This window comes from Nomascus leucogenys, chromosome 23 (genome assembly GCF_006542625.1).
Source record: "Nomascus leucogenys isolate Asia chromosome 23, Asia_NLE_v1, whole genome shotgun sequence".
Classification (NCBI taxonomy): Eukaryota; Metazoa; Chordata; class Mammalia; order Primates; family Hylobatidae; genus Nomascus; species Nomascus leucogenys.
In genome coordinates, this window is record NC_044403.1 from 10,384,272 (window position 1) to 10,407,987 (window position 23,716).

Consider the following 23,716-nt stretch of genomic DNA (forward strand, 5'->3'; position numbering starts at 1 on the left):
GTTTCCAGTGATGTCTTGTTTCCACAACTTGCTAGTGTCATAAACTTTGACAAAAGTTCAGCTTTGTTTCCCTTCTGACAATTTACTTTCTGAACAGCACTTACTTCATATAGAGATTTTTGAGGGTTAAAGGAAATCATGGATAAAGAGCCTTAGCATAGTGTCAGGGCATATCGTAAGTGCTCAGTACTCACTTGCTATGACTATCAAGGAACCTAATTCATGGAGCTATGAATCCAACCCCATGTAACATCATCCCTCTGGAGGCAACTGTTAGCTTTGCAGTATGCTAATCTGGAGAGAAATTCGTGATTCTCTTGGAGTTATATCTTGAGATCCAACATATTTTATTAAGTGTAAATATCATAAATGACAGGAAGCAAATGTGTCAAAATTATTTCACTCTTGTATTAATCATGTTTTAACTTCTTTGCCATCCAGATTTCTCCCATTGTATCTAATTGAGTCAGGCACACCTAGTTTTGATGGATTTAACAGACCTATCACTGTTGCTTCTTTCTTATTCTACCTGGGATTTTAATGACCTATTGATAGCTTCAGTGAGACAGTGGAAGTTCAGTGAGATGTTCCAGCCAAGGACCTTTCCCCTCCTTAACTGCAATTTTGATCAGCACATTTCCAACATGTTATAATCCACTCATATCTGAAGTGTGGTTATTCATTTCAGTGGTTTAAAACTGTTCATTGAATTTCATGTTGTTCAAAGTACACTGACTTTTTAGTGGATGGTACCTGGTTATACGCATTTAAAATGTTATTAATCATCAAAGCATAGGTATTAATATTGTTATGGCACTTTCTTATTCTAAGTAAGGTAATTCCATCATCAATAATGTGGTAGTCACTTGATTTTACTGCAATTTGACAAGTGTACCAATAGTTTTAGATTTTTATAATTTTTGTAATACTGAAATAAGTCCTTTGTTAAACAGAATGGCAAAAATAGATTTCAACTCATATTGTAAATGTATGTAAGGCTCAATAAACTGTTCTGACCAATTAGATTAGCCAACACCTTCAGTGCTTTCTTAGGAATTATTCCACGATTGTGACCACTACATTCACAATGTAGATTTTAAGCCCTGTCATAATGACAAAAAGTTGAAATGGATGGATTCTTGCTTCAGAGCATGAAGCACTATAATTTATAAGTCAGAACATTTTTTAATGAAAAGCACTTAAAAATTATATGTTCTAGAAATTCTATGACTATAGGAACTATATTCCAGAGAGCAAAGGCCAAGTTTAACAACATGCCCAAGACCACACAATTAGAAACTGGTAGAACTAGGATGAGAAGCAAAGTTTTCTGACTATAATAGAACTTTTGTGGAGTATGAGAATTTTAAAAGCTTAGAATTTCTATTTGATCAAAGTGTTAAGCAGGCAGCCTCTACTATTTCAGAGTGGGAAAAGAAAAAGTCCCTAAAGGAAATAAAGTCACACTGAAAGTAATTTGAGGGAAACATTGAGATATTGAGATATATATGTGTGTTGGTCCTCTTTCTAGGGTTAGTGCAGATAAATGAAACTGACAGAGTCAAAACCCTTTCAGGCAACAAATAAGTACTGAGCCAGACTGATAACCTGAAGGAAATTCATTTTCACAGCTTCCAGTATATTCATTAACTAGAAGCATAGTTCTGAAATATATTTTGTCAATTGTTAATTTGGAGAAGTCTTATAAACACTTAATAGTTATGAAAGTAACAATATATTTGAATTATTTCGTCTACTGCGAGATTGTTCAAACAATTATGGGAAGCTCCGATGTGGTGGCATATGTAGAAATAGGACATTAAAAATGTAGAATAGACTAATTTTCCCGCCACATAAATCACTGCCATATTTCATTTTACAATGTTTTTTCTTCCCTTTTCTCCTTCTTCCTACTGCCTCCTTTTTCTTGGAAGCATAGGGCAAGGATGAAGACTAGTAAATACAGAATTGCTATCATGAAAGGCGATTGGAATGTATAACAAATATTATAAAATTTATTTTAATTACAAATGGATATATAATTGAATGCTCACAAAATAATTTACCATAGATTATCTTATTTGATATTTGAAAATACTCATCTAGAATTTCCACCTACTTTTTTCTTTTTTAAATACAGTGCCTTGATACCTTCTAGAAGTAAACATTCTAACTTAAATTATTCATCCTGATTATACTTTCTTAGATGTTTTATACCATTGTTGTTGTTCCAGACCTTAGAAAACAATGCATATATCAATGGAGTAGTAGACCGTAGCGTTTTATAGTCCACAATTAAGTATGCCTTTAAAATGTTTGTTTCATATATGAATACAAAAGGCATTATCTTGGTCCAGTTTTAGCAAAGGAATCCAGTACATCAAATGGGGTAAACAGATCTGCTGTGTGAATTCGATTGATAAGAGTTAGAGCTGGGCAATTTTTTTCATTTGATGGATGTGTTAAATGACAGGAAAGATAATATATATTTCCCTACATTTTGCTCATTGTTCTTGTGAGATCTCGCTAAAGGAGAAGTCAATTTAGATATCTTTGTTCAATTTGAAATATATATCATTTGATTAAAAATGCATGAACAAGTTTGTTTATGTATATGCACAAACATTTACATACTCTAATACCCCATTATATTACTCAGGGTTCCCCAAAGTCACAGAGTCAGTAGGAGATATAGATGATATAGATGTAAATATAGATATAGATATAGATAGATATGTGAGAGGGGACTTACTGGGTGATTGGCTCACACAGTGATGGAGGCTAAGTCCTGCAACAGGCCTTCTGCAAGTTGGAGACCCTGGGAGGCTGGCGGCATGGATCTCAGTCCAAGTCCAAAGGCCTCAGAACCAGGGAAGCTGTTGGTATAACTTTCACTCCAAGGCCAATGGCCTCAGAAGCCAGGAAGCTGCAAGTGTGAGTCCTGGAGTACAAAGATGAGGGGCCTGAAGTTGATGTCTAAGGACAGAGGAAGAGTGTATCCCAGTCCCACCAGATAGATTCACGCATTCACCTTTTCTCTGTTTTTGTTCTCTCTGGATCCTCAGCAGATTAGATGGTGCCTGCCCACATTGAGAGGGTGAATGTCCCCCACCTAGGCCGCTTAGACTCACGTGCTAATCTGCTCAGAAAGCAACCTCACAACACACCCCAGCATAATGTTTTACCAGGTATCTAGGTAATCCTTAATCCAGACAACTTGACACCTAAAATTAATCATCACATCCAGGTTATTTCAAGTTTCTCTTGGCCTTTTTAATTCTTTCTCAACCTCTGATGAAAACAGTGGTGGTAGGTTTAGCTGTATGGTAAACCTACGCTAGAGAAAATGCCATAAGAATCTGCAAGTGAACCAGTTTTATTTAATTGCCTAGGATCAGTTCTTTATGAACTATTTTTATTTCTTTAAAAAGCAACCTTAACTCTAAAACTGCATAATTCTAACTGGATTAAAAACTCAATCTACATTTCTTCCTTAGAAAGACTTTGTAGGGTTACAGTCTTCTGCCAGGTTGACCCACCTAATTCATTAAGGATTAAGAATGTTTTCTATTATTGTTTGCAATATCATAAATCAGTTTACTCTACAAATACCAGAAACATCCCTCTTCCCTCAAGAACATGTCCACTTTTCTATGAGACTCTTAATTTTAGAAGCACTAAGAAGTTTGTCTTACTTTTCTACTATTCAGGAATATTTCCCTCTAATATTTGTGTTTATTGACTTAAAAGATAATTTTTAAATTTCAATTTACTATATCAAGCTAACTTTAATGCACATTAATACATGAGATGAAATTTGTAAATATTTTAGAATAAGATATCTTTCTAGAATTTTTGGAAGGGAAGCTCTTTTTTTTCCCCTTACTCTGTTGCCTGTTCTACAGTCCCCATCTTTTAGCAATTTTATTTCCTATTTTCTTTTTTACATAAAATCAACCTGTTTCTAATATTGATAGTTAGTTGCTTTATGTTTCCAGTAAAGATCCTGGACCAGTGGTTCATCTTGACCTGATTCACTGTTTTACAGGAAGTGACTGGGTGACCTCCACTCAGCTTTCATTATGACAACAAATTGAGTGATCCTGGAGACCTAAGTTTCCTGTCATCTTGAAGCTTCTGGTGGGACAGGGTTTCTATAGTGTCGGGCACGTGTGTGAGAAGCATGTCCTAGTTATAAGTTTCTTACTCCTTTTCAATAATACTTAATGGAATTTAAGATTCTTTACAGCAACTAATAAGGCTAATCCGACAATGTGTTCTAGCCTGAAATCTACTTAAGGTACTTTTTAATTGCAAGTTTAAAGATACTGTACTTCTTTTCAGCTGCATATTTTATGATTCTCATACCAGGGCATCAGTGTTTGAACTTTTATAAGAGATTCCAAAAATTTACCCCATTTCCCCATCTGATTAACTTTTCCAACTATTGTTCATTGTGTTCTCTTGCAAGCAAAGAATTAGTATTTAATAATCTCCTGTCATTGTTTCTGATTCATAAGTTACGCATGTGCAGGACTAGTCATAGCTTTGGGTCACTGATTCTGTCTGGACCTAAGGGTAGAGCAAATAAAATATTTCCATTCTCTTGTATTCTTAGTCTGACAGTGTGCATTGCATAGTATATAGGAAGGACCTTGGTTGTTTTAGGTGATACAGGATTATATTTACCTGTATGAAATGCAATTTTAATTATGTTGAATAGTTTTTTAAAAAAATGATTGAGAACAGTGATCTGGAATAAGATACACCTGAACTCAGTCTATGCATCTTCATATCTGATATCTGCCGTGTGATCTTGAGAAAATGGTTTACTCCCTCTGAGTTTCATTATTGCAATCTATAAAAAAGGAAATATAATACCTAACACCTGGTTCTCTGAAGATTAAATGGGATTGTGACTGGTATTTAGCAAGTACACGGGCTAAACATTTTTGCCAAAGTCATTAGAGATAAAAATGTGTGCTTTCTGTATTTCCAATGATGGGCAATTCATGAATGTTTTCAGCAAGAGGAGAATTTCTAGGAAAAAAAAAAAAGAATATACTTTACATGGCAGTAGTCACTAAAAACTGTGAGTTCAGTGTTCCATATTCATATGATTTTAGAACTACAAGAGGTTTTTAGAAAGGCTTTATTTAGACCTATCTCTCATTTTGACATTTGTAAACTAAAACTAAGTAAGGTTAGAAATTTTTCCCAGTGTCACATAAATTGTTTCTTGTGGAACGATGGCTCAATTCCAAGTTACCCGAGTTTTGGCCCGGTTCATTTTTATTTTACCAATATTCTACCATTTAAGGCTTAATGGCCCTAAATTTTAAAATGAGTTTTCTTTCCCTGGGAACTTATTCCTACACCGTCAAAATACAACTTGACTTATATACAATTGAATGATTAAGTTGCAGTCATGGGCTCAACCAATTTGTGATAAAGGTTTCATTTTATTGGCACCAAAGTTCTCTGAGCTCATTAAAGTTTTGGTAATTCTTGAAAAATTATTACGCAGAAGGAAATCCATTGAAATATCGTATTGAAACATAATAATGTTACAGGTGAAATAATAGTATGTACCTGACTGACCTGCTGATTTATGATTTCTTTCCCTGAGTGTGGTAAGCATTTTACCCCTCTCAACAAGACCCTGCACACATACAAGAGCACAAAGAGATTACAAAGTAACCTTGTCTCTTTTGGAGACTGCAAATGCCAAGAAGAAACACTGTAGTTAAGGTAGCATTTCAACCTGAGAAAGACATGCATTAACTCCTTGAGCTCCAACTAATGTTTTGCTATGTGAAATAAAATACATCATAACTGGACCGGATACAATTTCTTGGCATTCAGATAGATTACTAGAGGAGGAAATATGGAGATATAAAGAAGTAGCTTTAAGGATGACTTTCTTCTTTGTATTTCTGGGTGCATAACTTCCATTTGAGAAGACAAGTGGCCTGCCTAAAGGGTTTGTAAGGATAACTGCCTGCAGCCCTGTCCTTTCACTCACAGGGGGCCACTTCAAAATTCCTTAAGTATTCTTTTTTTTTCAATATGTCTCCTGGCAATTACCTAATGGTAGAAATCCAGTCATTCTTCTTATTTCTCTGTCTAGGTAAACCTGTCTCTGTAGACAGACATACAGATTGATAGGTGTATATATTTTCATCTTCATTGATACAACACATGCTACATGGCTAAGAAAGTACCAAAAAGAAATGAAAGCAACCATCTCAAGCCCAGTTCTCTATACTTTACTCTTCTTTTACTCAGAAGGAGCCACTTTAAAATCTTCAAGTTTTATTTTTTTTATAGACCTCCTAGTATTTACTTCTCTATCAAAAACTTTAATTATAGTGCTATTTCTGATTTATCAACTTTAAATACCATGATCCTGGAAACATGAAGATTTCCTAGCTCCCTATTGCCACTCTCCTTTCCCCTTCCTCAAGATGCAGTTATATATTATTTAAATGTATTGAGTAGGTACTATTAAACTTCATTTTACTTACAGCCCCTTTTCTTGTTCAATCAAGTATAAAGTGTTCCTTGACACTTGCCGTTTCAGATGAGGATGGTGTATCTCCTCTTCTGTTACTCCCAACTGCCAATTTCTGTTATTTTTTCTCCTTATGTTATTGGTCTTATTATCTCCATAAATTGCTCCAAACTCTTAGGATTAAATAAAACCTCCAGAATCCTCTTTTCTTGGATATGTGCTTTCTAGCCCTCTGACCTCCTGTTTTGGATGAACTTATCAAACATGAGAGGTTATATTTATATAGGATTTTTAACTACTCTATGTCCTTGATATTTTGAACTTTTTAATATTTTTATTGAGATGCTATTTGAAATAACAAAGTCTGTATTGCTTTTAAGCTGATTACTATATTGAAGTGATGTTGATAACAATGTTTAGAAGTTGTAATCCTGGTTTTATAACTTATCCTGACTTGAGCTGCTCACAAAAAACACTAAAAAAGTGCATTTAATGGAAGAACATTTTTTCTTTTGCTTTTTTATCTGGAATCTCAAATTTCTTTATTATTTTTATTTTCCTGTTTTCCCATTTCTGTGTTTCTTTCTTCTCCAATCTTTGCAGTATGATTTCTGAAGTGAATCCTGGGTTCATTTAATCTATTTAGATAATCGTTTAAACTTTGGTTAGGGTTGCTGTGGTCTAAAGAAGAGAGATCTGCGTGAAACTGAAATATCAGAGCCACAGAACCAGCGGGCTTCAGCACTGGGAACATTTTATCCAAATCTGCCATGTGTCTGGAGCAGCTGCTTTTTCACAAGTTGTAAATATGGCCATTCTGGAATCATTGAGATTGGCCCAGAAGGCAGACTGACAGTCATTTTTCCCATGACTTATCAACCTCTTCCCAAACAAAATTACCTGTGGACAAACTTGAACTGTTTCTCACTGAGGCTCTGTAGTCCATATTCTCTTAACAAAATAGGGGCTATCATTCCTTACATATGCCCCTGGGAATGTAATTTTCAAGTAGTAGAAACAAAACAAAGCAAGTCAACAGCAACAGAAAGATTTGGGAATGTTGGCCGAAGTCAGTATGTTGGTCCACAATGAACCACTTTTTATTTTACTTTAATTTACACAATAGTGCGGTAAAATAAATGCTATAGCTGGGAGTACTCGCAAAGTCTTTAGAATGAATTTCTACCTCCTGTCTTTGAAAAGAGTTAACAAATAGAAAAATAAATGCCATTGAAATTAACAGAATGTTAACAAAATGAGTTACTCTATGAAGAGCACAGTTATGTCATGATTCAAGACATACATTCCAGACATCTCTAACATATGGCAAATTTGCTTCAGCTCCCTAGACAGAGTACTAACTTCTACTCTTTTGAGCTTTTGCTAGTAAATTTTCATGTAACTTACAAACAATGAGAAACTGACTTCTCTCTTTCTCTCTCTCTTTCTCTCTCTCTCTCGGGGATGTATGTATTTAACACCATTATTCTTCAGTAAAGAGAGCCAAACAGGTGAATAAATTGGGAAAGAAAAGATGAGTAGGGAATTAAGGACACCTGTCTGCCACTAGGCTTACCCCTAGTTTTCCCTTGAAGGAGAAGCAGAAGGGAAAACTGGGATAGCTTCTTCTACAAAGAGAGTATTCTAGAAGTGGAAAATTCTCAGTCTTTATCATACTTGAGCTTACAGCAGCATTTGAAAATTTTGATCACTCCCGTATTTTTGTAATACTTTTCAGTCCAGCACAATTTGCTTTTCTCTTTAAGTTTCTGTTTCTTATTCCCAGTCTTATTTGGTAGATTCTCTGCCCATCTTTAAAAGGCTGAATTGTGATAATGCTCCATCATCTGACTTCCATATCTACACTTACTTTCTAAATGGTCTCAATTGGTCAGTGGTTTCATGTCACCCTGAAAGTAATATTCCAAAATTTGTCTCTCCAGCCTAAATTTCTCTCCTGATCTTCAGAGTCAGATACCCCAGTTCCATTTAAATGGTGATAGGATTTGTCTATGTCCCCACCCAAATCTCATCTTGAATTGTAGCTCCCATAATTCTCACATGTCATGGGAGGGACCCAGTGGGAGGTAATTGAATCATGGGGGTGGATCTTTCCCATGCTGTTCTCCTGATAGTGAATAAGTCTCATGAGATCTGATGGTTTTATAAAGGGGAGTTCCCCTGCACAAGCTCTCTGTTGCCTGCTGCCGTGTAAGACGTCCCATTGCTCTTCCTTCATCTCCGCCGTGATTGTGTGGCCTCCCTAGCCATGTGGAACTGTGAGTTTATTAAACTTCTTTCCTTTATAAATTACTCAGTCTTGGATATGTCTTTATTAGCAGTGTGAGAACAGATTAATACAAATGGATACCTAACAGGCACTTCACTTCAAAGTTCACATTTTAAAAACATATCCTTTAATTATCTTCCCCAAACTCATTCTTTCCCAGTTTCTCCTCCTCTGAATATGATACCATTTGCCTGTTTTCTGTGGCAAATACCTAGGAGACATCCTGGAATCCTCATTCTTTCACATCTCACAACTAATCCATCTACATTGGTTTTCTGTCCAACATCTGTCAAATTGACCATCGTCATTCTGGTCTAATTCACCATCATTTCTCAGACTACTGCAGTAAGCTCCTAACCATGCTGGTCACCCTACTTCCTTCATTTACCCCCCCAGGTAGATTTTTCACATAGCTGCTAGAGTGATCTCTTAAATGTGATTGTGCTGTCCTTCTTGGTTTCTGGGAACATGCTGAGAGTGTTCTACCATCAGGGCATTTGCATTGGTTATTCTCATGGCCTGGAATACTCTTTTAATCATATAATTTAGACCTTTACTTCATTCAAATCTCTTCAAATGCCATGCTTGTCAGGGAGGCCACCTCTGACAGCCCAATCCAAAATAATCCCAAAACTCCCTAGAGATACCTAGGATTTGTAACCCTATCAAACAGTTTAAGGTACATAAATCTCCTATCCTAAAGATTAGTAGTTCCAGTAGCAAATAAGGTTAAATTAGTAATCTTAGGATTTGTAAGCCATGAACTATTTAGTATGCTACCTTTGAAATGTCATTCTATTTCAATAAATTTTTGACTTGATATTATAAACAGGGAAAAAATATGATCTCTTTGTATTGTACTGGTAAGAAGAAGGAGCAGCCTATTGCTTCTTAAGTATTTGGCATTTTACAGAGGTCATCTTACATTATCAGCACAAGAATTCAGACAGTTTGTGTTATTATATCCATTTTATAGATGATATAACTGAGGCCTGTATGTGTGTGTATGTGTGTGTTATTCTGAAACCCTGACAGTTGAGTACTTTGTAAACTGAAAGGGTGCCTTCTTCCTCCCTCTTCTTACTAGAATAGTAATGAGTGATTTAATTCAGATTATCTCCAGAAAATAAGACTAACTGGTCTTTTCAAACTGAGTTAAATCTATCAGGTTGGCAAATGTGGCAGGATTTTTTTTTTATAAAGTAATTTATTTTAGCTTTTTGTAGTAAAACAAGATAAGAGATTGTCCTTTTATAAGTAGTGAAAATAAATATTTATAAATCAGGAAAAGACATTTTCCACATATGCAAATATTGTATACAACTAAACTTTCACCAATAAATGCTAAGAAAATAGGATGCTATGCTTATAATAGATAAATATCATCTCTTTAAAAAGAATTATCTTATGTTGAGACTTATATCTACATAGTAAATTAGAAAAGGTGAACTAACTTTTATAATGTACATGAATATTTAACTAAAATAACTAATGAGAAAGTTTTAATGTCATACATATATTTAATTACAGATTTATGTTAATTTATGTGTATACATTGTATATGAATTGTATGTGTGTTCACACATACATACTCAGGATTCTATATATCTTTTTTTGATAGTTTACTTTTCCTTTATCTTCTCTATTTATTGCGTATATATGTGTGTATGTGTGTTTGTGTGTGTGTGTGCGTGTGTGTGTGTATATATATATATAATTTTTCTCCTCTAATTACCACCATTTAGTTCTGAATACATTTTTAATTCTCTTTCTACTTCTTTATTCCTTTTCATGGCTTTGCCAATACCTACATCCATACCTGCTGCTGGATCGTCTGACATAGCCACTCGTCATTTCTTTTACTCTTTTTATTTTTCCCTTCCATACATAGTTCCTTTCTCTGGCTAACTTTTTTCTTTTTCTTTTCATTATCCAATTGGATTTTATGTTTTCGCTGAATAAAAACTTTATCAGTAATAAACAGAGTAAGTTGGAAAGACTGAGTTTGTTTTCATTTTAAAAGTCAATTATTTGATTTTCTGTGGGGCAATTTGAGAGGTGGGGGGGAGAAAGAGAGAGAGAGAGAGCAAGCAAACATAAACAAGCCCAAAGAAAGGTTTCCCAGATTGCTAGTATAATATATTATGGCAATCTTTTCATGATAGAGGGTATGTTGTCATGAGCACCCGTGTCATGCAGCCAGAAAAAGAGGAGGGATAGGGCTGCCGTAAGGTAAATCGAGAGATAACAATAAAATTTTTCTGTTGCCTGCTGGAGGTATTTAGGATGTGTTTTCTTTATATCTTCATCCGCCCCTAATTGAGGATGCTTTAAAATTGAATGACTAGCAGTCAAAACGTGTTTGCTTCAAGCTGAGAAGAAAAATGCTGGTGTCTCCGCTTCCAAACTGATTGCGCTTTGTACACAACTGACAGCTACAGTCACTTTGAGTGACTGATAAGTGGGAAGCTTTGCCACTTATCAAGGAATGCAGGCTGAAAAGAAAAGACTGGAGCCATTTAGATGCTTTGGCATGTTCAAAATAACATCTTACATCAGTCAGACTCAGGAGCACTAAAAGACGTTTAAAATGAAGTGATGTATGTAGAATTGTGGTATATGAGTATGTATACATAGGATAGACAAAAATCATTTCACAAGCAAACAGCTTCAAAGGGTGAAAGAAATAGAATCGTTGTTAAGGTCACAATTTGTGAAATGAATCCAAGGTTAATCACTTATATACATTTGTGATGAAATTTCCAAATTAAAAAAATATGTAACTATAGACTTCCACCATTATTTATATGGGCAGCTAGCTTTGACCAAATGGATGCCTCAGAGCACCTGAATAATAAGAATGTCATCCACTAACATAGATAGTAATTTTTACCCTGAGGGAGAATCTCAATTCACCTCCCCCCTTCCCTTCTTGTGTAAATATTTAATATTTAACATGTACGTTTAAAATATTCCATGATCTCTAACTGAAATATCATAGTTATATAATAAAATCAGGTAAGGGTATATTTCTTCTTTTTATTTTAAACATAGTTTTGAGACTGTTCTAATGAAAGTATATTCGGCTTTACTGAGCTGTAAGTTCCACAAATAGAAACTTCTGAAAATAACAATTTTTTATGCTCAGTGATTAGGCTTATGTGTATAGCACGTGCATCATCCTTTACATTTTCTAGGACGTTAATGTTTCAAAATATTTTGTCTGTGTATTCACACAATTTTGTATTTTTTGGACCCCTAACAGGGTAGACGCAGTATTCCTCAATGATATTTACCCTCCTGTGAACACCATGCTCTCTATTTAAATAACTGGTTTCAGTTTGATAACCCATAAATAAACCTGTTTCTGTTCATTCATGTATCCTCATTTCACATTTGGAGATATGGTAATAATAACCATATTCATGGATAATTTTTCAGGCTTCCTTGGCTTGTTTCTGTGCACCTGGTAGGCTAAACTTTATGTATAATCTCTTAACTATTTAATGAACAGCCAACTGCATGCTTGGTGGGTGCAATTCTTGATCTTGCAAATTATTTCACTCCTCTCATGCCATATAATTGACTACTAATGTTTATACTGCTGTACAAACTGGGGTATACTCAAAGATAGTCATTTGAGTGATCAGGAAGAATGTGTTAGGACAGTGTGGAACTCAGGCCATTCTGCGAACTGCTACAGGTCCTCAATAAGATAAGGAGCTTGCTATATGCACTTTAATTTAGCTGACATTCTTTTTTATTGTAAGATCTTTTTTTGATGAGGGTGACAGTTTGGTAGTCTATGCTCTCGGATAAGCTACTGACCTCATCCCAGACCAACACTATGAGTAGTACTGAATTATAACTTTTTGATCAATAAAATAATTAATATAGGCCAGGCACGGTGGCTCATGCCTGTAATCCCAGCAATTTGGGAGGCTGAGGCGGGTGGATCACCTAAGGTCGGGAGTTTGAGACCAGCCTGACCAATATGGAGAAACCCTGTCTCTACTAAAAATACAAAATTAGCTGGGCGTGGTGGCGCATGCCTGTAATCCCAGCTACGCGGGAGGCTGAGGCAGGAGAATCGCTTGAACCTGGGAGGTGGAGGTTGCGGTGAGCCGAGATCGTGCCATTGCACTCCAGCCTGGGCAACAAGAGCGAAACTCCGTCTCAAAAATAAATAAATAAATAAACAAATAAAATAATTAATATAGAAAAATAGACTTTAGAGATAATTCGGTCCAGCTTTTTCTTATTTTGTAGATGAAGATATGGTCCAGAAATGAAAAGGGCCATGCCCAAGTCCTATAACTAATTAGGCACAGACCCTGTTCTTCTGGGTCTTACCTTAGTTCTGGTTAATCATATTAAATAGATCAAGATCATAGGTACTGATGAACACAAAATAAGAGCAATTGTGCAGAGCCCATCATATTGACTTTATCTGGAATTTAAAACAAATATAAAGCCTAATGCTGAAGACATTTGGAACAATATTTGAATGTTTTTATAAAAATTGTAAGTGACACGTTACTTAGAGAACAATTAGGAAATCTTAAATTTTGATTCACTAAAATTAGTAATTTATTTTGGAAGGTACATATAAAAAACTTTAACAACGTGTATTTCATTGGTTCATAATAGTCCCTGTATTTTTTTTTTAAAGATCATTTTTACAGTGAGTTAGTATCTCTGTTTGACCCATTTTGGATCAAAATGTTTAACAGCATATCATTGGGATCTGTGAACTAACCAAATAAAGGAAAAAATGATGTTCTAGTATAAAAATATAGATAAATGTATTTCTCCAAGAAAAGTGCTCTTTTGACAAACAGTAGTTGAGGCTCTTTGAAAGTAAAACTCAAATATTTTAGAGGGCCTCTTTGATATCTTGTTACGTTTTAAAAACCTAAATTAGGAAATGAATATTCTGGCTAAGAAAAATATTTTCCCATTATGCAATTGATTTTACTTTTTCTCCCACCATAAAATACTGCTCATTCACAGTTCTCCACATGTAGGGTATTTATTAGGCTTCTTTCTATTCTACCATTTATTGAAGGCTTTTTCCTTAGTTTCCTATTGTTTTAAAAAATTCTTTCTGTTTTGTGCTATAACAGGTGCTTCATTCACATAAGAGAACAGGAAAGCAAGACTTTCTCTGTATCTTGATCCCTTGAAACATGAAATGAGTCTTTTTTGTGATTAACAAAGGCTACTGCTCTTAAATGCATTGCAAGCATGATCTTGAGGTGTATAAATACTTCCATCAACACATCGTTACTTAAACCTGTCTTCTACTGGCTAGTATCATTTTTGTTCCTCTCTTTTACGCTGTCTCTTACCTGATTGCTTTGTACCCAGTCATTCCCATGCTTGTGATACAAGATCACTCTTGAACAGCAGATTGTCTCTCTGAGAATTTAGGAGAAATGAACATAATGCAGAAATAACTATCACATTTTTTTTTTTGGTAAATAGCTGGGTTTTTTTTTTGAAAGCAGGGTCTCACTCTGTTGCCCAGGCTCATGCAGTGGCACAGTCATAACTCATTGCAGCCTCAAACTGGGTAGGGGCTCAGGGCTCAAGCAATCGTCCCACCTCAGCCTCCTGAGTGGCTAGGACCACAGGTGCATGCCACCATCCGTGCCCACCTAATTAAAAATATATATTTTGTAGAGATGGGGGGACCCTCCCTATGTTACCCGGGCTGGTCTCAAACTTCTGGCCTTACGGTATCCTCATGCCTCGGCTTCCCAAAGTGCTGGGATTACAGGTGTGAGTCACCATGCTCGGCAAATAGTTGCTTTTTATAAAGAAACATTAGTATCCCGATGGCATGAAAATGCTAATAATCTTTATAGTTATGAGGAGAGCTTAGAAACCTTGTGAATCTCACTTCTCACAGTACTATCATCATTAAGTGGTATTTATGTGTCTCTCATGTGGCCAACATAAGATAAAATGTTAATACATGTAAACAAAACCTGCTTTGAGTAATAAGTAATTAGATTCTGATTCATCCAATAAATCTGTGCTCATCCATGTCATGACGCATGGTATCCGATAATTTTATTTTTGCATACAATCATAATCACAGAAATAACATAAGAGAAGTCAATAGCAGAAAAAATTAAAAAATATTGAAGCCGGCCGGGCGCGGTGGCTCACGCCTGTAATCCCAGCACTTTGGGAGGCCGAGTCGGGCGGATCACGAGGTCAGGAAATCGAGACCACGGTGAAACCCCGTCTCTACTAAAAATACAAAAAAAAAATTAGCCAGGCGTGGTGGCGGGCGCCTGTAGTCCCAGCTACTCGGAGAGGCTGAGGCAGGAGAATGGTGTGAACCCGGGAGGCGGAGCTTGCAGTGAGCCCAGATTGCGCCACTGCACTCCAGCCTGGACGACAGAGCGAGACTCCGTCTCAATAAAAAAAAAAAAAAAAAAAAAAAATTGAAGCCAATCCACGGACATTCTTGAGTTACTTGCATACTAAAGAGTATCAAATAACAACATTCATGCAACTAACAAAAACTCTCAAAACCATGTATGCTATAACTTTACCCACTCTGAGATTTTTAATGGCTTCTGATGCTTAGGTATAATGTTTTCCCCCATTTCTCCTTCTCTCTCTGATCAAATCCCTAGAATTTTATATTTTATCTAAAATTGCAAAGAGGTAGCTTTTTGCTAAGCTTTTTAGTGCCCTATTGAGAACCGTTTGGAATTGATTGTCTCCTATTGCCCGTCTCCTCCATGCAGCTGCATTAGCAGCCATTTGTTTTCAGTCTTTTCCTTTTCCTTTCTCTCACTTTGGTTGAAAACAGAAGGGAAATATGAAATAACAAAACTTTTCAAATTAAAACTCAATTTGTTGTTTTATAAGGTTTTTGACGCAGGATAATAAACAATGAAATAATAACAGGAAAACACACACAAAGGGGCTTTAGAAAAATCAAAATCATCTGCATTTTTAGAGGAAAAGATGAGAGATTAAACATAGTTTGTAAAAACATTGTATTTTGGCCGGGTGCGGTGGCTCAAGCCTGTAATCCCAGCACTTTGGGAGGCCGAGGCGGGCGGATCACGAGGTCAGGAGATGGAGACCATCCTGGCTAACACGGTGAAACCCCGTCTCTACTAAAAATACAAAAAATTAGCCGGGCGTGGTGGCGGGCGCCTGTAGTCCCAGCTACTTGGGAGGCTGAGGCAGGAGAATGGCGTGAACCCGGGAGGCGGAGCTTGCAGTGAGCCGAAATCGCGCCACTGCACTCCAGCCTGGGGGACAGGGCAAGACTCCGTCTCAAAAACAAACAAACAAACAAAAAAAACATTATATTTTGCGATCATCCTAGTTCAACTTAGATTAACCTACTGTGGTCTAATTCTGCCAAGTCCCTGAAATTATGAACCTTAAGATGTTGATTCCATTTTTCCAATCTCTCTTTCTGGATGCAAAGATTAAGATAGGAAGTGTAGTCCTTATCTTTAAGAGTTTTACAGCCTCAAAATGAAATGGAAATGTCTTCATGAAGGAATAATTCTTGGATATTTAAATTTATTTTCACTGAGAATATTTTAGAAAGCACAAGCAATGTGTATATACCAGAATAATTACACCATTTTATTTATTTTTTTCATTTCATCTAACTGATGTCTTCCTGTAGCATTAAGAAGTGCTAATATACTAAACTTTGATGTTCTTTTCTATTTGAAATATCTACCACATACACACATATTTATGGCTTGATTTTTTAAAAAATATATTCCTTTGCAGAAAGGTTTTTAAAAATTATCATGAACTTGGAGTATGTCTTTAATTTTAAAATATTTTAAGGATGCTAATAACCTGTTTAAGAATTTTTTTACTTTAATAACTATCATCTACGCAATAAGGCAAACATTATAGTTTTTCTCTATTAAAATCAAAAAGGAAGAATCTCATCAAGAAAATACATGAAAAGTTTGGTAGACATTTTCCCCCAGTGCCAATAACTGTTCAGATAACTGGAATATAGTTATAAAACTTTTCTCTTTGCAGTACAGTGTTAACTTAAAGGAGAAGCAGAAAATAACCTCAGGATGTGCTGTGTTTACTTTATTAGTACTCATCCCTTCTCTCCACCTTGACCACTATTAAGTTTTATTCCGTTCTGGCTGTGTTAAGCCGTACTAAATATCAGCGGGATGTCTGCCCACATCATCTGTTATAATGATCTGCTCCTACTCATAGGGACTCTTTCACTGAGGCTCTCTTTTTACAGTCTTACATACCCACCTGCTTACATAGGAAATATAATTCTCCCCTTATGTGATCCTGAGCTGCTCTTAATAAACATGATGGTGAGAAATGCTCCAGGCCTGTTCTCTGCTCACTATTTAATAGCTTCCCAAAAGTGAAAGAGCAGTAATTAAGAAAGAATACATTTTTTTGTCATTGATGGGTAAAAGAAAAAAAATCATGGTTGAGGGCTGACAGAAAGTTGTGAAATAGAGACTATATTTGCTACATGTCTTAATGAATAAAGTCACAATTCATTGCAATGTGTGTAACCAACACAACTGGAATATTTTTGGCCTTTTAAAGTTCAGTAACGGTGTTAATATTTATGCAAGATATATGAAGGACCCCAAAATTGATATCAAGAAGGTAGAGATCAAACATCCAAATATTTTTTCTACTATCAGGAAAACATTTTTTGAAACAGTGCTTACACATGACTCCAATTGTCAGAATCCTGTGGGAAAAAGTCAATGATATAACTTCGTTCATTACAAAAGTAAACTGAGTCTGTAATGGTAGCCTCGTCAAATCTTGAAGGGCCAAAGTAAGCAAGGGATAAGGAGCATCAGCTCAAAGGCCACAAAAAGGGTGTAGGACTTGGAAGGGCCAAGCCCAGGAGCACAGAGGCATTCCTTTGTGTGTGGATGGTGGCTGTATCTTCAAGGGTACCTTGAGAGAGGGCACATGGGAAGAATGATGGTATTTTCCTTTAAAAGCTTTTTGGGTTGTACATAGATTGTGGGATTTAGAAACAGGAGACTTTACTATTTTTTAATTATGTAACTTTGTACAAGTCACTTAATGTCATTGATTCTCAGCCTCTTCAGAAATAGACTAGACATTTTAGTATCTCTCACATAACTGTTAAGATAAAAAATGAAATACAGTGATATAAGAGGGCCTTATAAGAGAACCAGAACATACGAATGATGTTTTTGCAAATCTATTTTTTCCTCTTGTGCTTCCTCTTAACACTCTGAACTTGAAATTTTAGTGATCAACATCCCAGAAAGGCTTTTTTTTACATTTCTTGTTGGTGTTTCTTTTTCCTCAAGAAGAAAGAGCCAGAGAGAAAATAGCTAAAGAATTATGAATTTACTTCATAGCTTTAATTAGTGGCATACATATTAGTGTAGTGTCTAAAAGAGTTTGCTTGATCGTAATCCACTGTCCCAGTATTATGCCTTACAACACGTTTCATTATCATACATATGAAATAAGACATGTGTTTATAAGAACAATGGATAAGCCTGTTTTCTGACAAAATCATTAACTATGCCAAAGTTCTCTTTTCTTCTTTTCCTCTGTTAATGATGAATGCTAGCTTTCAGTATCTTTACCGACTTCCATCTCCGAATTAATTTTGACCTTAGTCAAATTGAATTTTGGTATTAGCCTACTTGATAAACCTTTACGTTAATTAAGTTGCATATAAGCAGACTAAGTTACACGATTTACCAACATTTTCTTTTCATCATAAGTCACAACACTTTCCATGTGTTGCATAACTTAAGGTGCCTCCATACCTTTGGAATCAAATTTTCGGTAAGCTTCAAGAAAATCCTAGATTCATCTACACAACAAACTTAAGTCAGTTTTTACTTATGGAAATTTTAGCTAGAGACCAGAAAATATTTAATATGAGCCCAAATTTAATAAGATTTATTACTAATGATAGTCATGTTTGGATGAGAGTGAGATTAAAGTTATTTAATTGTTAACTGACTTGTTAGCTATCCTTTGAGGCCAAGTTTTTTTGGGGGGGAAAATTACTACTCTTTCCTTAGAACATCATTTATTGACCTCTCTGCTAAGTTGCTGCATGTGTTACCAGTCATATTTCTGTATGGAATTCATGCTTTAAAGGAGCATATGGGAGCCATTGATTGCTTCGCCACAACTGGCGTCTTGCCTCCAGCTGCATCCAATAATCTGGCATAGCTGTATTTAGTGGATAACTACTAATGTTGTTATTGGTCATAAAAGTTGTTAAGGTACTTAGAGTAATAATGGGCTCTCTGAGGAGTAGAACTAAGTATATAATTTCTGTATGAACTTTTAAATGTTACTGATCTATCATACAAATTAAAATCTGTGCAAGTTTTAACTATTTTATTTCCTTTTGAACATTAAGTTTCTGTATTTGTTAGCATTTACTGCATACTGAGTCATTAATGAGGTAGTGTGAAATGATGAAACTCATACTTAGTTATAATAACAAAGAGAGTCTACCAGTACCATCGTAGAATGCATTTATTTTATTTTATTTTTGTTTGTTTGTTTGAGATGGAGTCTGGCTCTTTCCCCCAGGCTGGAGTGCCGTGGCACTGTCTCGGCTCACTGCAAGCTTCGCCTCCCGGGTTCACGCCATTCTCCTGCCTCAGCCTCCCGAGTAGCTGGGACTACAGGCGCCCGCCATCGCGCCCGGCTAATTTTTTGTATTTTTAGTAGAGGCGGGGTTTCACAGTGTTAGCCAGGATGGTCTTGATCTCCTGACCTCGTGATCTGCCCGCCTCAGCCTCCCAAAAGGATGCATTTTTTTTTAACCATAGGAAATTCTGTGCTTCTCAAAGATAGTTATTAATTGTAACTAATACCATGAAATTTCACTGTATATTAATTACTTATGTAAAATTAATATAGATTTCTTCTTACTGGTGTACCGTACTATATGCATAGAAATTTGATCAAACTTTATAAATAAATAATTTTTACAAAGTATGACTAAAATTTAAACAGCACATTTTTAAGAATCTTGCATTGATTTATTCATTTGAAAAGCAAATATTTCTTTTCATGTATAGACAATATTACTTTTTTTTTACATTTGGCTTTTTATGTATATTAAATCAAGTTATCTCAAAGCATGGCATACTTAACATAGAAAATGATTACAAGTGTAGACATACTGTTGTGGGTTTTTTTTGTTGTTTGCTTGTTTTTTGAGACACACTTCCACTCTGTCACCCAGATTGGAGTACAGTGGCGCGATCTCGGCTCACTGCAACCTCTGCCTCCCGGGTTCAAGCGATTCTGTTCCTCAGCTTCCCTAATAGGTGGGATTACAGGCTCACACCACCACGCCCGGAGAAGTTTTGTGTTTTTAATAGAGACAGGGTTTCGCCATGTTGGCCACGCTGGTCTTAAACTCCTGACCTCAAGTTATCCACCTGCCTCGGCCTCCCAAAGTGCCAGAATTATAGGCCTAGACACTGTGCCCAGCCTACAAGCATAGACATACTGTTAAAAATGACTTTAAATATTTATAACTGTAGTTATAAAGTTAGTCTATTGCCATTGCCTTTATATCATTTACATTAGTATTTAGAAGATAAATTTTAGATAACTATTTAGAAGAAAAATTCTTCTGTACATTTATACCATGGAATATCATACAGATACCGAACAGTTAAGAAAGAGCAAATGTACCAACAAGGAAACATGACCAATAATCTTTTCTTTTTTTTTTTTTTTTTTTTGAGGCGGAGTCTTGCTTTGTCACCTAGGTTGGGGTGCAGTTTTGTGATGTCAGCTCACTGCAACCTCTGCCCCCTAGGTTCAGGCAATCATCCTGCCTCAGCCTTGCGAGTAGCTGGGATTGCAGGTGTGCACCACCACACCCAACTAATTTTTGAGTTTTTAGTAGAGAAAGGATTTCGCTATGTTGGCCAGGCTGGTCTTGAACTCCTGACTTCAAGTCATCCACCCGCTTCGGCCTCTCAAACTGCTGGGATTACAGGGTGAGCCACCACGCCCAGCCAGTAATAATCTATATATATATTATTAAATAAAGAATGCTAGTGATAGATTATATATATATATATATATATATTCCAAATAATTTAAATACACACATTCTCACACACACACACATACACACACACACACACACAGACACTGGAGAATATACATTTCCCTTATATTAATAGTGGAACATGAAAGAACTAAATAATGCCACAGTATTAATGATTCAGATAATTCTAACAGAACCAACATCCCACAAATTCCCTAGGGCTGAATTAATGATGTAGATTATCTATGTCATCCAGAACTGCAGGAAATTCTACAGACTTCACTACCATATATTGGGAGAGTAAAGTTTTCATGTACTAGTTTTAGAACTGTTATGATATTAGTGCTGTAGGCCTGCTGTAATAAATTACCCACAAACTTGGTGGCTTACAACAAGTGAAATTTATTCCCTCACAATTATGGAGGTCAGAGTCTGCAATCAAGGTGTTGGTAGGGTTTATCCATTCTGGAGGCTCTGAGGAAGCATCTGTAGCATGCCTCTCCCTAGCTTCTGGTGGCCAGCCAGCCGCCAGGTCATCCTTGGGATGCTTGGCTTGGAGATGCGTGACTCTAGTCTCTGCCTCTGTCCCTACGTTGTTTTCTCCCCTCTGTCTGTGTGTCTTAAATATGCTTCTCCATTCTCTTATAAGGAAACTACTCTTTGATTTATGGCCCCATCTAAATCCAAGATTATCTCATTCTTTAATGCATCTGCAAAGACTCTTTTCAAATAAGATCATGTTCACAAGTACCAAGCGTTGGGACTTGGACATATCTTTTGGGGGAACACAGTTCAACCTACTACAGCTATTAAAATTGTCTATACCTTATACTGCAGTTATTTAGACTATTGGGTATCTTGTGTCTGTGAGAAAGTATTGCTACTAAAAAAGAATGAGTAGAGAGAAGGATGAGTGTACGGCTTTCAGGAACACTGTGAATATGCAAAGTTGCTTTATTATTTTAGATATAATTTCACTTTAACTTTTAGTCGTATTTCATAGCTGTTTTTCAGTGTGGCTGTGGTTTATAAAGACACGGTATTATTATTGAATGATGTAGTCTATAGCACTCTGAACTTAATGTCAAAGGACTTTGTTTAAATCTTGGCCCATCACTTAGTTGCATACACTTAGATGTTACTTCGTCTTTCTGAGGTCTGATTTCTTCATTTGTAAATTCTAGCTAATAATACTAACATGTGAAAAGTTCATTATGATGATGACTATAACCATATGTTTTCTCCAGATAGACCTGGCTGCTGGGTTTGTCCCGAAGTTACAATCAATAGAAGTCTCTTAACAGCTCTGTTGCTGAGTGTGTGGATCTAGCCTAAGACTCATTTGTACCTAATCCATATCAGTTCAGTGGAGGAAATCTGTACAAATTGCCTTCATCACTAAGAAATTTTAATACACCAGTTTTACATGTTTTCCATTACTCTTACTACCACCATACTCTAGACTCCTGACCATGTGAACAGGAAATTATGTATCCCTCTTGGGCAGTGTCTAATACGATACCGAAATATTTGATGAATTCAGTCAAATTTTTAAACAAGTGATCATGATCGACTGGTTTTTATTGACTTAAGAGTTGTGGCTGATGTATTGGCATTGTTCTCACCTGGTTCTCATCTGAGACGTGCAGTTAAAATAGCACGATTCTCACCAGTCAGATAAAACAAAGTTTAAATGGCTGCTCAGCTACTCACTACCTGTATGACCTGAGCAGTTTACTCATTCTCCTCATTTCTAAGATACGGATAATATATCTTTGATTCAAGTTTGCTGTAGTCATTAGAAATAAATTAGAGCACCAAGCTGGTGCCCAGCTAAAAGACAGTACTTGGTAAATGGTGGTGAAAAAGAAAATATTAATAGCATCTTTGTGGTGATGATGATGAATCAGAAATAGAATTTACAATGAAATGATTTGTTTCATTTCTTTTTGAGGTAAGTGCCAGGACTTGTTATATTGTGTTAGGATAATTACTTTATCAGTATAATATTTTTAAGCTTTCTAGTTCCATTTTCCAATTGTAATTACTTCAGATTCTTTCTGTTAACATTTTCTGTTTAGTTTTGCTTACATATAACAAATATTTCATCTTGTGTTTTATAAGCTATATCAAGTTCATCAGCGTATCTTTTCATAAGATGCATTGAAATACAGAAAAAAATAATGTATTAGAAGATACTAGAAACAGGCTATTAACCTCAAATGTTATAAATAAAATAATACCTTTTTGCTTCAAAGATATACAGCATATGTGTAGCAACATTGTTGATTTGGCATAAATGTATATTTAAATGCACAATTATTTCCTATGCATATAGACACATACACTGCTTTGCCTGTATTTTATAGCTTGGACAAAAATTATGCCAAAAATAAAACCACAGGGTATATTTGATAAATGTTAATTGATGGTGCTAAGTTTAAAAATTAAGAAGTGAAGACTATCCAACCCTATGGTGTAATGTGAATTATTTTCTTAGTTTTATTTCTATATGGGAGATCATAAGGCTTCATCAAGTAACAGAGCTTTCTTAAAGTGACACACTAATATGCCACATTGCCGACGTAAACACAGAAAAAAAGGCAACATAGAAATAGACTCTTTTTGAAAATTAGGTACCTCTTTTGTTTTTATTATGAGATGAGTATATTTGTAATTAAGGGTAAATAGAACAATATATTTTTTTCATGTCTAATTTCAAGGCACTCCTGGAACTGATGGATCTATATTGAAGGTTATGTTTTTAAAATCATATATAGCACTAAATCAAAACCACAATAAGGTACCATCTCACACCAGTTAGAATGGT

The 23,716-nt window shown here is 35.7% G+C and overlaps 1 protein-coding gene across 6 annotated transcripts in view; it reads left to right on the plus strand.

Moving 5' to 3' along the window:
• SOX5 (SRY-box transcription factor 5) overlaps positions 1 to 23,716 on the plus strand; it is a 753,263-nt gene that overhangs the window by 548,355 nt on the left and 181,192 nt on the right. The window lies entirely within an intron of this gene.